General features: G+C 43.3%; 1 non-coding gene across 1 annotated transcript; it reads right to left on the bottom strand.

Moving 5' to 3' along the window:
* Positions 1–5421: 5421 nt before the first annotated feature.
* On the bottom strand, positions 5422–5474 carry LOC135525374 (U7 small nuclear RNA). Its single transcript, XR_010453144.1, has one exon. It is a non-coding gene; the product is annotated as a U7 small nuclear RNA (small nuclear RNA).
* Positions 5475–16367: the final 10893 nt, after the last annotated feature.

Here is a 16367-nt window from a genome sequence, read left to right as displayed (position 1 = left end):
ATCTTTTTGTGACAAAATATCTTGTTTAAAACGGGAACGTTTTTCATCCAAAAATGAAATTGCGCCCCCAGAGTTTCAAGAGGTTTTAACTTGACAACGTAGTCTCGTCAAGGAGCCCACTCATTTGCCTCTCTTTAGCCGTCTCTTTCTCTTTCAAATCCCGAGGATTAGGACCTGGTTCAGAATGAGTAGTACGTCCATAGCTGCCGACTTTTTGAAGTAGAAATCTTCATCCAAATCAAGGTTAATGATCAATGTTATACTGTCCAGAAGCTGTTTTCTGTCATAGGAAATGAGGGCGGAAATATAATGTAAAAAAAAGATCAGAGGAAAAAACAACATAAAATAGCATAATTGGTCAGCAGCCCATAAGACCTGTCCACCTATCCACTGCAGCACCATCTTCTAAGCTAGGGTTATTCTTATGGTTAGGTTTAGGGTTTTGGTTAGGCTCACTGTTGAACAGGGATGTGGACATGAATCTGGGGTATTGCTATGGCTGGGGTTAGGGTTGACCTGAGATGCACCCTATCTGGCCTAGGGCAGTGTCTCCCAGCTGTGGCCCCTGTCATTGCCTCACTACTCACCCTCCTTCCAATAGCCTGCAGGTAGACTGATAAACGACTGTGAGGACAGAGTCTGGTCTGGGCACCTTGTGGCTGCCTGTGTGTGTTCAGGGACCCTGGTTGGCCCTCAGCAATCGTTACAAAAGGCCTAAGGGAACTTTAGGATGTCCCCAAATGATCTCCCTTCTCCCCTCTGTGCCCTCCGCTCGTCTCTTTATATGCTAATGACTGTGTTTATGAAGCTGTCTTATGTCTAATTTGTAACAGCTTGGCCAATCAATAGGAGGTTATTTGGTTGCCATGGTGTTTCTCAGCAGGAAGTCTCTGGTATTAGGGTGGTTCTAGAGGAGATGGGTTCTAGAGGTGGCAGGTGGATGGAGAGATGGCAGAGGCAGGGTCGTTTGGGTTTGTGTCTGTCATGTGTTCTTCTCTTTCCTTCCTCCTATACCATGTGGAGCTACCGGCTGTGCCCCACCAAGCAAAAGTTGTAACCGCTTCAGAGAGGTCACTTCACGCACGTTCAACTTACTCATTTGGAGACAGCCTTCAATTCTAGCAAAGAAAAGTGAGTAAGTAAATCAGTAAATTAACCCCACAGTTAGCCAAGATGGTTTCCAATACAAAAAAAACTACATTTCAGTGTATTTACCGTTACGTAAATACATTTGCATCATTGCTAAAATGCATGTAATTCCTTAAATGTATTTCAGACATACATGTAGGTGCCTAGTTAAATAAAGGTTAAGTAAGAAAATGAAAAACATTATGTGCAGTGCCTTTTTCCACATTTTGTTACATTACAGCCTTATTCCAAAATGGATTAAATAAACAATTAAAAAATGCAGCAAATGACACACAATACCCCACACAAGTGAAAACAGATTTTTGGAAATGTTAGCAAATTTATTCCAAACCCCTACAGAAATAACTTATTTACATAAGCATTCAGACCCTTTGCTATGAGACTCAAAATTGATCTCAGGTGCATCCTGTTTCCATTGATCGTCACTGAGATGTTTCTACAACTTGATTGGAGTCTATCCTGTGGTAAACTCAATTGAATGGACATGATTTGGAAAGGCACACAACTGTCTATTAAAGGTCCCACAATTGACAGTGCATGTCACAGCAAAGACCAAGCCATGAGGTCGAAGGAATTGTCCGTAGAGTTCCGAGACAGGATTGTGTCGAGGCACAGATCTGGGGAAGGGTACCCAAAACATTTTTCAGCATTGAAGATCCCCAAGAACACAGTGGCCTCCATCAACCTTAAATGGAAGAAGTGTGGAACCTCCAAGACTCTTCCTAGAGCTGGCCTCCTGGCCAAACTGAGCAAATTGGGGAAATAGCCTTGGTCAGGAAGATGACCAAGAACCCGATGGTCAGTCTGAAAGAGCTCTAGAGTTCCTCTGTGGAGAACCTTCCAGAAGGACAACCATCTCTGCAGCACTCCACCAAACTGGCCTTTATGGTAGTAGAGTGGCCAGACGGAAACCATTCCTCAGTAAAAGGCACATGACAGCTCGCTTGGATTTTGCCGAAAGGCACCTAAAGACTCTCAGACCATGACAAGCAAGAATCTCTGGTCTGCTGAAACCAAGATTGAACACTTTGGCCTGAATGCCAAGTGTTACATCTGGAGGAAACCTGGCACCATCCGTCCAATGAAGCATGGTGGTGGCAGCATCATGCTGGGGGGATGTTATTCAGTGGCAGGGACTGGGAAACTAGTCAGGTCCGAGGGAAAGATGAACGGAGCAAAGTATAGAGAGATGTTTGATGAAAACATGCTCCAGAGCTCTCAGGATCTCAGACTGGGAGGAAGGTTCACCTTGCAACGGGACAATGACCCTAGGCACACAGCCAATAGAACACAGGAGTGGCTTTGGGACAGGTCTCTGAATGTCATTGATTGGCCCAGCCAGAGCCCAATCGAACATATTTGGAGAGTCCTGAAAAAAGTTGTGCAGCAACACTTCTCATCCAACCTGACAGAGCTAGAGAGGATCTGCAGAGAACAATGGGAGAAACTCCCCAAATACAGGCGTGGCAAGCTTGTAGCGTCATACCCAAGATGACTCGAGGCTGTAGTCACTTGCAAAAGGTGCTTCAACAAAGTACTGAGTAAAGGGTCTGAATACTTATGTAAATGTGATATTTCTGTTTTTTTTATTATAAATGAGCAAATATTTCTTAAAACCTATTTTTGCTTTGTCATTTTTGGGTATTGTGTGTAGATTGCTGAAATGTATTTATTTTTTATCCATTTTAGAATAAACCTGTAACGTAACAGAATGTGGGCCTGAATACTTCCTGAAGGCACTGTACATTTGTATCTTTGATCAAATGCATGTAATGCCTGACAATAATCTTGAAATGCATGGCTATGATATCTAGTCTACAGGGTGGCCAAAGGGGTTCCTAATTCAACTTCTTAAATTACTCTTCACGTATTGATCAATGGAGATAAACAATGTTGGGCCACCAACCATATCTTTGGTGGTGATATCGTTTAAATTGTGATGGTGAGTTTACGAACACAGAATACTGTATAAATCTGTACTGTAGTTGTGTGCCTTCATTTCAAAATTCTCCAGTACACATATTCATTTCGGTATAAAGTGTTGAATGTTAAAAAAAAGAAGAAAAACAACAATCAATGCAAATGCAAATAACACATCCTTCTAAAAGACAACTGACTTAAATAACTAAGATACATTTGAATGAGAATTTGAGAAAAGCAGAATAAAAGAGGGGAATCAGGGATGTGGACATGAATCTCTCTTTCCGCCTTTGCTCATGAGAGGCCACAAGTACCCTAATCCCTGCCGACCTCTTGAGAGCTCAACCAACTGAACTCACTACTCTTTTTCCACCAAGGCCTGACAACGAGCTTATACCTCTTTTCACAGGCCCATCAAATCAGTCATTAACCCTGTAATTACTTGTTGTAAAAGCACATTGTCTTGAAGACAGGGATAAAGGGAAGTGGGAGCAGCAGGGTTGGGGGAAGAGAGAACAGTGGGGGGGGGGGTTCAGGGTGTAGTGAATTACCTTCATATGGCCAGAAGGATATAGGAATTCTCCTTCCGCCTTTCCCCAGGCCTACACTTCCACCGCAAACCTGGGCCTCAATTACATGTATAACGGAGAGAGAGGAGGGGGTGAGGGGCAGTTGGGCTGAGAGGGGGAACAATTGGTCCGGTCCCTATTAACAGATGAAAGGGCTATTCTCTATTTCATCCTCTGGTCCTTGTGGTGTTTTTGAAGCCCTATAGGCCTGGTCAAAAGTAATGCACTATATAGGGATTAGGGTGTAATTTGGGATATAGAGGGTGGGAAAAAAGGGGTGGAAAAAGTCCTAGAGAGACCTTTCATCTGATAAATTACCAGTAAAGAGGAGAAAATGGGAGATTGATTTTGGTCAAACAGACTTATTCTATAGCTAATATTATTCACCTACCATTTTTTCTCTTTTGTATTTTCCCTGCGTTCTCGATAGGGGGCCAAGTACTTTCACGTGCTATAATTCAAACATTGCGGAGAACATTGGCTATTTGAGAGTCTCTCTGTCTCTCACAAGGACACAGGGTTCACAATTTACTTTTGTTTCAGAGAAACTCTACTGAAATGTTGGAATCCCCGTTACAACAAAACAATACATTGATGGTCAAATGCAAAATCTCCTTCTTAACCCTAGGGACAAGCCACATATGTCCCTAAATATAAGCGAGGTGCTCTGTATACTGTAATGCATTTGATAGATTCTGTATTCAGAATGTTCGTCATCTTTACCCCAAACCACAGAATGTAACAGCCGTCTAGGGACCCCACTTATAATGCTGTGGTGTTCCAGTGGTTCTAGAGCTTCATCAATCAATCCTCCTTGCCATGGCTTGCTGTGACGAGTCAGTCCAAACACTGGAAAGTTGGCACCATCATAAAACTATCATAAAAAGCCACAAACAATTTGCACTTATGAGAAATGAAAGGGAGCAGTAGTTAAATGTTAAACGTCATGGGATTGAAGTGCTCTGTGGGTGATAGAAAAATGAAATGAAAGAAAAACTAAATGAGCATCATTAAACGAAAATAACAGCTACACAGGCAGGTACATGCCATACAAAGGAGGCACTTCTTTCTGGCTCGTTCCATAGTGTGTGTGAGTTATTACTCCAGACTGAGTCAAATCAGGTCCTAAACATGTAGGCTTGTTTGAGAGGACTATGACGCATAGACTGAGGGGTCCTCAATTACTCAGTCTCACCTCACCTCTGCCTAAAACTCCCCCTACCTGGCGCAAACCCAACCACCCCATGCCACTCATGATTTGTAGATGTCAAATTAAGAGCCAATTAGACGCAATGGGCCTTGCAGTGTAACATTTATTACCATCAGGATTTGATTAAGCACCAACAAGATTTTTACTCTGATTGTTCTGTCAGAGGGTATAGCCGAGCTCTGATGGTTGTTCACAGTTTCTACACACAACATAAACCTTTAGTAATCAGCCAGTGTAACCAACATAAAAAATACTATATTATACTATGGTCTAAATACTGTAGTATTAATATATTTATATACTGTATTATTCACTGTAGTTTTTTTGCAGACTGTAGCATACTGTATTATTTACAGTTAATTAACTATAGTATAAATACTGTAGTAAAGAAATGTGTAGTACATACTGTAGTAATTAATGTTGTGTTTTTGCAGATTGTAGTATACTGTTGTATAAACTGTAGTGCTTCTGCAGACTGTAATATACAGTACTATAGTTTTTGCCGTATTGTTTTTGCTGGTGTTACTGTAGGATTTACTATAGTGTTTTTTTTATACTATCTTTGACATAGAAGGAGGCTTTCTCCTTGAGGAAACCTGCTGGAGAAATACTAAAAGAGTACATTTTCCATAACCTGTAGATAGATGTAATTATATAGTATTTACTATAGTTAAAAAAGTGCAGTATTTACTATAGTTTTCTACGTGAATAATACACATGACTGAGGGGTACTACAGTGTGAAGTATAGTATTCTATAGTAACCTGTAGTATTTTTACAGGTGGAGAAGTTTATTTTGCAGACACTCTCATCCAGAGCAACGTACATGTGCCGTGCGCAATGGTATGTCACAGATTTTTCACCTAGTCGGCTCAGGTATTCAAACCAGCAACCTTTTGATTACTGGCCCAATGCTCTTAACCGCGAGGCTACCTGCCACCTACTTTATGGCCTTTTTTAGTGTTGCACAAACGGTTGTGTAGAAATTGTGTAATACGTACTAAAAGTGTGGAAAATAGAGATAAATGATTTGGAGCTTGTGCGTTCCAGATCGCACAAGCCAAGGCTGCCTACTTAAAAGGTGAGTAGTGGCTGATCCTCTGTCAATGTTCAGCTATGAATGTGTCGCTCACGCACATGCACACACACATGCACACACAAATGCTGTTTTCCTTTAAATCCGCTCAGATGAGTATTGTTGTAAACATTACAGCTGTTCTTTAAGTGGACTGTGCCCCTGTCTGGCAGTAAATGACAAAAACAAGAAAACTATCTAGTTGCTTAATTAATATATGGAGTTTTACTTGTACAGATGTGGAGAGGTCTGGCCGTAATAAAGAGATGCTCTGCTTTTGTGACACCACACCCCAAGTTCTGTATGCTCTAGTTTTGTCTAATCTTGATAATTGTCCAGTCGTGTGGTCCAGCGCTGCAAGGAAAGACCTAGTTCAGCTGCTGCTGGCCCAGAACAGAGCTGCACGTTTTGCTCTTCATTGTAATCAGAGGGCTGATATACAACGCCTCTCCCCTATTTGACCTAGATAGTTTGTGTGTATGCATTGATATGTAGGCTACCTGTGCCTTTTGAAAAAATGAATGTAGATGTGCCCTTGAGCTGTTCTTGTCTATTGATGTTCTGTATTATGTCATTCTGTATTGTGTTTCATGTTTTGTGTGGACCCCAGGAAGAGTAGCTGCTGCTTTTGCAACAGCTAATGGGCATGCTAATAAAATACCAAGTACCAATTTGCAAAGATTAGTGTTAACTGCAGGCTTAACCTTAGTGGAAGGAAGTTTCTAACAAACTTCACCAATGGAGTGGAGCCGAGAGCAGGCTTTGTGGAATCTAGCTCAGACTACATCGATTTGCCCATAGTCAATACTTAAAAAATAATAATAATTATGAAATGCCCACCTTGTACCCTTGTTTGTCCTCTATAGTTGTGTGCCTTTCTTTGTTTGCTGAAGTCCATACCTTTTTATGAACGTTAATCAAATATCACAGCTGACTGTTTTCTTGTTGAGATTCAATTGGCACCTGCGCACTTGCACTGAGTTGCCATCTTAGAGCAACAGCAATGAGCAAACAGCCAATGTTTGTGTTTGATGAACGTTTAAAGAAAAAGTATGGATCTCAGCAAACAAAGGCACACAACTACGGAGGACAAACACACAGTAAGTACAAGGTGGGTGTTTCACAGCTTTACACTCTGCCTTGACCCACCTGGACAAAACCAACACCTATGTGAGAATGCTGTTCATAGACTCTAGCTCAGCATTCAATACGGTCATTCCATCTAGGCTGGTCACCAAACTCCATGGCCTAGGGATCAGCCCCTGTCTCTGTAACTGGACTTAGGACTTCCTAACCAACAGGCCCCAGTCTGTCAGGTTAGACAACTTCACCTCCTCAACCCTGAACCTGAACACCGGTGTGCCACAGGGCTGCGTGCTGAGCCCCCTCCTGTACTCCGTCTTCACCCACCACTGCGATCCTGTACACGGTTCCAACACCATCGTAAAGTTCGCAGACAACACCATGGTGGTAGGGCTGATCAGTGACGATGACGAGTCAGCCTACAGGGAGGAGGTCAAACACCTGGCTGCATTGTAGGCTGACAACAACCTGGCCCTCAATACAAAGAAAACCAAGGAGCTCATAGTGGATTACAGGAGGTCTAAAAGCTGCAGCCATGCCCCAGTTCTCAATGATGGCACTGAGGTGGAGCATATGCCCAGTTTCAAATTCCTGGGTGCCTACATCTCTGATGACGTCTCCTGGACCATCAGCACCTCAACCCTGGTCAAAAAGGGTCAGCAGCGCCTGTACTTTTTGAGGAGGCTGAAGAAGGCCCACCTGTCTCCCAAGATCCTGGTGAACTTTTACCACTGCACGGTCGAGAGGATTCTGACTAACTGTGCCACAGTGTGGTTTGGCGAATGCTCTGTGGCTGACCAGAATGCCCTGCAACAGGTGGTGAAAACCGCCCAGCACATCACTGGGGCCCAGCTCCCTGCCATCATAGACCTACAGCGCAAGCAGTGTCTGCGGCATCATCATCACCATGCCACAAATGGTTTCCCCCCTACCATCAGGCAGGCGGTACAGGTCTCTATGTTCCTGCACTAGCAGGCTCAAGAACAGTTTCTTTCCAGCTACTGTAACCCTGCTGAACTTTCTGTCACAGCACTAGCCATATCCACCAGCCCACCACTTAGTACTGCCTCTCAGGGACCTTGTTGTACTACTCTCTTTGCACTCTTCATGGCACTACTGAACTCTGACATTGCTTTGCAAAGTCAGATTAAAACCTCTCTGGGATAGCCGCTAGCGGGACATCTGTCGACAACTTCCGGTGAAATTGGAGGGCGCGCAATTCAAAGAATAATCATACAAATGATGGATATTAAACATTTTGGAACATACAATTACCTTATATTGGTTAAAAGCTTAACTTCTTATTAATCGATTGTCCGATTTACAATAGGCTTTAAAACGAAAGCATACCATGCGATTGTTTGAGGACGGCGCCCCACATCAACATATTTTTCAACCAGCACAGGCTTCATAAAATCACAAATAGCGATTAAATAATCACTTACTTTTTTAAAAACTTCCTCTGTTTGCAATCCAGTTGGTTTTTCTTTGGATTTTCTCCTACCATATCAATTGTGTTAAAGTCTCATGCATTATTTTTAACTTTTCTACAAACTTCAAAGTGTTTTCTATCCAATGCTACCAATTATATGCATATCCTGTCTTCTGTGCCTGAGTAACAGGCCGTTTACTTTGGGCACCATCAGTCAGACAGGAAGTGGAAAAAATAGGGGCCTAGACATTATTCAGTTGTCCATATGCATGTCTACCTCGGTAACCTCATTGCTGCTATCTCTGCATTTCAGCTGTGTACCTCCTTGCACTTACAATTTGCATTCTTCTCACATTAAGACTTGTCATTTGTACTTGCCATTTGTACTTGCCATGTGTACTTGCCATTTGTACTTGCCATTTGCCTTCATTGCACATTTATACATCCCACTTAATAACATACACTTGTACTGAATGGTTTTGCTTATACATTTTTTTGCACTCTTTTATTTGCACTTCTGGTCTGATGCTAACTGCATTTTGGTGTGCTGTACTTGTTCAATGACAATAAAGTTGAATCTGATCTAATCTATAAATTATTATTGACCTTGGACAAATCGATGTAGTCAGAGCTAGATTCCACAAAGCCTGGTCTCGACTCCACGCCGTTGGTGAAGTTTATCAAACACACCCTTCACCATGGAGTGGAATTTAGCCTGCCAGCTTAACCCCTACCTGGTCATTAGACATGGACAAACCAGTTGGAGATCACATGGCCTGCAAATAAATAAATAAAACGATATGCTGTGTACCCTGTGTCTGTTGAAATGGTTTTTGTTGTGTCCTAAAAAGTTACAGAACTTGTTTTCAAAAGAGAGAGGAGTGGAGAGGAAGGGAAATAGAGAGGGGTGGAGAGGAAAGCAAGGGAACGAGAGAGGAGTGGAGAGGAAAGCAAGGGAAAGAGAGAGGAGTGGAGAGGAAGGGGAATAGAGAGGGGTGGAGATGAAGGCTCAGGAAAGAGAGAGGAGTGGAGAGGAAGGCACAGGAAAGAGAGAGGAGTGGAGAGGAAGGCAAGGGAAAGAGAGAGGAGTGGAGAGGAAGGGAAATAGATATGGTTGGAGAGGAAGGGAAATAGAGAGGGGTGGAGAGGAAGGCACAGGAAAGAGAGAGGAGATTGGAGAGGGGAAGGGAAATAGAGAGGGTTGGAGTGGAAGGCAAGGGAAAGAGAGAGGAGGTTGGACAGGAAGGGAAAGAGAGAGGAGTGGAGAGGAAGTGAAATAGAGAAGGGTGGAGAGGAAGGGAAATAGAGAGGAGTGGAAAGGAAAGCAAGGGAAAGAGAGAGGAGGTTGGAGAGGAAGGAAAATAGAGAATTGTGGAGAGGAAGGGAAATAGAGAAGGGTGGAGAGGAAGGCAAGGGAAAGAGAGAGGAGGTTGGACAGGAAGGGAAAGAGAGAGGAGTGGAGAGGAAGGGAAATAGAGAGGGGTGGAGAGGAAAGCAAGGGAAAGAGAGAGGAGTGGAGAGGAAAGCAAGGGAAAGAGAGAGGAGTGGAGAGGAAGGGAAATAGAGAGGGTGGAGTGGAAGGGAAGGAAAATAGAGAGGGGTAGAGAGGCAGGGAAGAAAGAGGAGTAGAGAGGAAGGGAAATAGAGAGGGTGGAGTGGAAGGGGAGATAAAGAAAGAGGAATGGAGAGGAAGGGAAATAGAGAGAGGTGGAGAGGAAGGGAAGGAAAATAGAGAGGGGTGGAGAGGAAGGGAAGGAAAATAGAGAGGGGTGGAGAGGAAGGGAAGAGAAAGAGAGAGGAATGGAGAGGAAAGGATGAGAAACAGAGAGGAGAGTAAGTGAGAAATAAAACGAGATGTAGAATGATTCAGTGAATCTCCATATCAGATCACTAGACTTATTTGCTCCATCAGAGAGCCATCATACATTTAAAACAAGATACTTTTAGAATTTTACTCAATAAGTATTTTATTGGGTGATTCATTTTCTATCAAGGTATCTTTACTTTTACTCAAGTATGACTTTTAAGTACTTTTTCCACCACTGGTTAAATACCACAATAACAATAAGCAGTGCTGTGGTACAAGCCTGGACATGATGTTTGCATTATAGTACAGCACATAAGAGCAAATGCAATGGGTACAGATTAGTGTTAACTGCAGGCTTATTAACCCCTACCTGGTCTACATTAGACATGGAGAACCCAGCCTGAACATAGACCATTTAAACACTGTGTACCATGTGTCTGTTGAAATGGTTTTCATTGGATCCTTCAAACTTCAAAAACTAAGAAAGAGAGAGGGGGAGAGGGAGGGAAGATAAAAAGAGACGGGTGGAGAGGAAGGGAAGGGAAAGAGAGAGGAGTGGAAAGGCAGGGAAGATAAAGAGAGGAATGATGAGGAGAGGAGGGGAAACAAAGACAGAGTGGAGAGGAAAGGAGAATAAAGAGAGAGGGGTGGAGAGGAAGAGAGGATAAAGAGAGAGGGGTAAAGAGGAAGAGAGGATAAAGAGAGAGGGATAAAGAGGATAAAGAGAGAGGGGTAAAGAGGAAGAGAGGATAAAGAGAGAGGGGTAAAGAGGATAAAAAGAGAGGGGTAGAGAGGAAGAGAGGATAAAGAGAGAGGGGTAGAGAGGAAGAGAGGATAAAGAGAGAGGGGTAAAGAGGATAAAGAGAGAGGGGTAAAGAGGAAAAGAGGATAAAGAGAGAGGGGTAAAGAGGATAAAGAGAGAGGGGTAGAGAGGAAGAGAGGATAAAGAGAGAGGGGTAAAGAGGATAAAGAGAGAGGGGTAGAGAGGAAGAGAGGATAAAGAGAGAGGGGTGGAGAGGACGAGAGGATAAAGAGAGAAGGTAGAGAGGAAGAGAGGATAAAGAGAGAGAGGTAGAGAGGAAGAGAGGATAAAGAGAGAGGGGTGGAGAGGAAGAGAGGATAAAGAGAGAGGGGTGGAGAGGAAGAGAGGATAAGAGAGAGGGGAGGAGATAAGAGATAAAGAGAGATGGGTGGAGAGGAAGGGAAGGATAAAGAGAGAGGAAGAGAGGATAAAGAGAGAGAGGAAGAGAGGATAAAGAGAGAGGGGTGGAGAGGAAGAGAGGATAAGAGAGAGGGGAGGAGAGGAAGAGAGGATAAAGAGAGACGGGTGGAGAGGAAGGGAAGGGAAAGAGAGAGGGGAGGAGAGGAAGAGAGGATAAAGAGAGACGGGTGGAGAGGAAGGGAAGGGAAAGAGAGAGGAGTGGAAAGACAGGGAAGATAAAGAGAGGAATGATGAGGAGAGGAGGGGAAGACAAAGACAGAGTGGAGAGGAAAGGAGAATAAAGAGAGAGGGGTGGAGAGGAAGAGAGGATAAAGAGAGAGGGGTGGAGATGAAGAGAGGATAAAGAGAGAGGGGTGGAGAGGAAGAGAGGATAAAGAGAGAGGGTGGAGAGGAAGAGAGGATAAAGAGAGAGGGTAGAGAGGAAGAGAGGATAAAGAGAGGGGTAGAGAGGAAGAGAGGATAAAGAGAGAGGGGTGGAGCGGAAGAGAGGATAAAGAGAGAGGGTAGAGAGGAAGAGAGGATATAGAGAGAGGGGTAAAGAGGAAGAGAGGATAAAGAGAGAGGCATAGAGAGGAAGAGAGGATAAAGAGAGAGGGTGGAGCAGAAGAGAGGATAAAGAGAGAAGGTAGAGAGGAAGAGAGGATAAAGAGAGAGGGGTAAAGAGGAAGAGAGGATAAAGAGAGAGGGGTGGAGAGGAAGAGAGGATAAAGAGAGAGGGGTGGAGAGGAAGAGAGGATAAAGAGAGAGGGGTAAAGAGGAAGAGAGGATAAAGAGAGAGGGGTAAAGAGGAAGAGAGGATAAAGAGAGAGGGGTAAAGAGGAAGAGAGGATAAAGTGAGAGGGATAAAGAGGAAGAGAGGATAAAGATAGAGGGTAGAGAGGAAGAGAGGATATAGAGAGAGGGGTAAAGAGGAAGAGAGGATAAAGAGAGAGGCATAGAGAGGAAGAGAGGATAAAGAGAGAGGGTGGAGCAGAAGAGAGGATAAAGAGAGAAGGTAGAGAGGAAGAGAGGATAAAGAGAGAGGGGTAAAGAGGAAGAGAGGATAAAGAGAGAGGGGTGGAGAGGAAGAGAGGATAAAGAGAGAGGGGTGGAGAGGAAGAGAGGATAAAGAGAGAGGGGTAAAGAGGAAGAGAGGATAAAGAGAGAGGGGTAAAGAGGAAGAGAGGATAAAGTGAGAGGGGTAAAGAGGAAGAGAGGATAAAGAGAGAGGGGTAAAAAGGAAGAGAGGATAAAGAGAGAAGGGTAAAGAGGAAGAGAGGATAAAGAGAGAGGGGTGGAGAGGATAAAGAGAGAGGGGTAAAGAGGAAGAGAGGATAAAGAGAGAGGGTAGAGAGGAAGAGAGGATGCAGAGAGAGAGGTGGAGAGGAAGAGAGGATAAAGAGAGAGGGTTAAAGAGGAAGAGAGGATAAAGAGAGAGGGGTAGAGAGGAAGAGAGGATAAAGAGAGAGGGGTGGAGAGGAAGAGAGGATAAAGAGAGAGGGGTGGAGAGGTAGAGAGAATAAAGAGAGAGGGGTGGAGAGGAAGATAGGATAAGAGAGAGGGGAAGAGAGGATAAAGAGAGAGGGGTAGAGAGGAAGAGAGAATAAAGAGAGAGCGGTGGAGAGGAACAGAGGATAAGAGAGAGAGGAAGAGAGGATAAAGAGAGAGGGGTAGAGAGGAAGAGAGAATAAAGAGAGAGCGGCGGAGAGGAAGAGAGGATAAGAGAGAGAGGAAGAGAGGATAAAGAGAGGGGTGGAGAGGAAGAGAGTATAAAGAGAGAGTGGTGGAGAGGAAGAGAGGATAAAGAGAGAGGGGTAAAGAGGAAGAGAGGATAAAGAGAGAGGGGTGGAGAGGAAGAGAGGATAAAGAGAGAGGGGCAAAGAGGAAGAGAGGATAAAGAGAGAGGGGAGGAGAGAAGAGGAAGGGAAAAGAGAGGAGTGGAAAGGAAGGGAAGCTAACGAGAGACAGTTGGAGAGGAAGGAAAGTTAGACATGGAGAAACCAGCTGGCGAAAACATGGCCTGAAAATAGACAAATAGACATAATTATGCATTATGTACCATGTGACTGTTGAAATAGTTTTCATTGTGTCCTAAAAAAGTAAGAACGAGAGAGGGGTGGAGAGAAAGGGAAGAAGATGGGTGAGGAAGGGTAGAGAAAGAGACAGGAATGGAGATGAAGGGAAGATAAAAAGAGAGGGGGGAGAGGAAAGGAAAGGGAAAGAGGATTGGAGAGGAAGGGAAGAGACAGAGGGGGGAGGTGAGGAAGTGAAGTTAAAGATAGAAGAGTTGAGTGGAAGGGAATTTAAAAAGAGAGGAATGGAGTGGAAGGGAAGGGAAGATAAAAAGAGAGGAATGGAGTGGAAGGGAAGATAAAAAGAGAGGAATGGAGTAGAAGGGAAGTTAAAAAGAGAGGAATGGAGTGGAAGGGAAGGGAAGATAAAAAGAGAGGAATGGAGTGGAAGGGAAGATAAAAAGAGAGGAATGGAGTAGAAGGGAAGTTAAAAAGAGAGGAATGGAGTGGAAGGAAAGATAAAAAGAGAGGAATGGAGTGGAAGGGAAGATAAAAAGAGAGGAATGGAGTGGAAGGCAAGATAAAAAGAAAGGAATGGAGTGGAAGGGAAGTTAAAGAGAGAGGAATGGAGTGGAAGGCAAGATAAAAAATAAAGGAATGGAGTGGAAGGCAAGATAAAAAATAAAGGAATGGAGTGGAAGGCAAGATAAAAAGAGAGGAATGGAGTGGAAGGGAAGAACCCCCACTAACAAATCAAGATCAGCCCTTCCCTCACCGATCCACATGATCCACAATCTCATTCTAGGGCTGCTCCCTATTAACCCATTGTATGTAGTATAGACTATATTTAATTGTTTTAAGAAGGTCATACCAAGGATCATTAAGACCCCTTGAAGTACACCAAAAATTTCTAAACAAATTATTTGATTAAAAAATGTATTTGGCCTCACTGCTATAAACCCATCCAAACGCACTGATTAACAGATTCACTACATTGAACAACACATTTCGCACCCCAAAAAAATCTAAAAGAAGCTTGTTCCTTACAAACCACTTAATGTAAATGTACATTGAGACATTAAGTGGTTTATGTTGCTGCAGTGATAATGTGGCTCAGCTGGTAGTGCATGGTGCTTGCAAAGCTAGGGCTATGGGTTTGATTCCCACGGGGGAGCAGTGCAAAAAGGTAAAAAACAATGGATGCTGCATAAAAGGAATGAATATACAATTTCAGTTTTCACCAAGAAATAAATTGCATTTGCTAAGTATTTCAAGAAACGGGAAAACATTTATCAAGCAAATATTTTTATATCCCACAAGAATGATCAGATTAACTGTTTTGTGCAGATAATTATCAGACTCAAGCTACAAGCGCTCCCTCCCCCAAACTACTTCCTGAGGCTGTATGTTTTTCCATGGTAGAAGTGGTCAGAAAGTGCATATTAGCATATTAAATGTACGCAAATCATGAATGCTTTTAAAAATGTATATATTTATAACTTTCCAAATAAACTTTATATTTCCATGGAAATACATGGGTAGCCATGAGAAAGACATCAATATGACAACAAAAACAAACAAACAAAATTCTCTCTCTCTCTCTCTCTCTCTCTCTCTCTCTCTCTCTCTCTCTCTCTCTCTCTCTCTCTCTCTCTCTCTCTCTCTCTCTCTCTCTCTCTCTCTCTCTCTCTCTCTCTCTCTCTCTCTCTCTCTCTCTCTCTCTCAGTCATTTGTGCACGAAGAGGCCACCATGGCTGAAGACAATCTCCACTGGAACACTGGAGGCAGGCACTGCCAAGACCCTGATGGCCTCTCGGGACAGTGAAGGAAGAGCCTTCCTGTTCATTGCCCAGAACAAGAGGGCATTTTGCCTCTTACAGTATGCTACAAACAGCCCTTCTTCTTGTCCAAGTCTATGGTCCTCTCGCTCTTCCTCATCAACAAGAGGCACAGCTTGCTCAGTTCATGCAGCATCTTGCAGAATCAGTTCTGACAAAACATGTAAAAGCATAGCAGAACCAAAAAGGCTGGTTGCAAGTTGCAATCGATAACCAGGTCGGACAGTATTGCGTTGTTGATAGCTTTCTGCTGTGGATGATTCATGCTGTACTGCCCTACATGGGTGTCCATGAACTGTGAGATTGGAGACAATTATGGTTCACTTGTGACACTTTTCTTTGTCTGGTATTGTTCAAATCTGTAAGAGGTAAGCATATTAAACAGAAAAAGGGGGAGGAAATAATTGAGTAGTGGCAGTAGCACAGCACCGCTATGGGGCGCAATCGGGCAATGTAGGCTTGTACACAATTGCCCAACCTTAACACACACACACCCTCTTTGTGTGTGGTTACGGTTGTCTAACATATGTCAATGGTTTTAGGGAGTAACAGTAACATCAGGAAGGATTTAGGCTACCAACTGCCTAGCCAGTCGAAGCTCAATTTTTGGTGCAATCATGTTCCTGCACTGACTGACTGTGTGGAGGCTCAATGATTTAACGTTACGTTAGCCTACATGCTACACTAGCAAAGTTATACAGTATATGGCTGTCGGCTATATGAGCCACGACTTACCGTTCTTTGTGCAGCTTCAAATGTCAAAAGTTTTTGCGCCTCCGTCTGTAATTTTCTTCTCGCATTTTTGAAGTTGCAATCCGTTTTTTGTTGACTACAGCATAGTCTTTTTATTTTTGAAAATAATAATTTTGATATCATCTTTCCAAGGGCTCCGTCTGAATTTGTCGTTCCTCTGCGCTGCCACGCACTACTTTTTCTCCGCTGGCACAATTTGATTGACTGCTGTCTAATTCAAACTGTAATCCGTTAAATGAAGAGTTGATGTGCTGCACACTTTTTTTAATAGCATCATTTTTTATATTTGGGCTTACGTCAAGTCAGTTCGAGTCAAAAG

The sequence above is a fragment of the Oncorhynchus masou genome, chromosome 31 (assembly GCF_036934945.1).
Source record: "Oncorhynchus masou masou isolate Uvic2021 chromosome 31, UVic_Omas_1.1, whole genome shotgun sequence".
In the NCBI taxonomy this organism is placed as follows: domain Eukaryota; kingdom Metazoa; phylum Chordata; class Actinopteri; order Salmoniformes; family Salmonidae; genus Oncorhynchus; species Oncorhynchus masou.
This window is presented reverse-complemented; position numbering and strand designations above follow the sequence as displayed.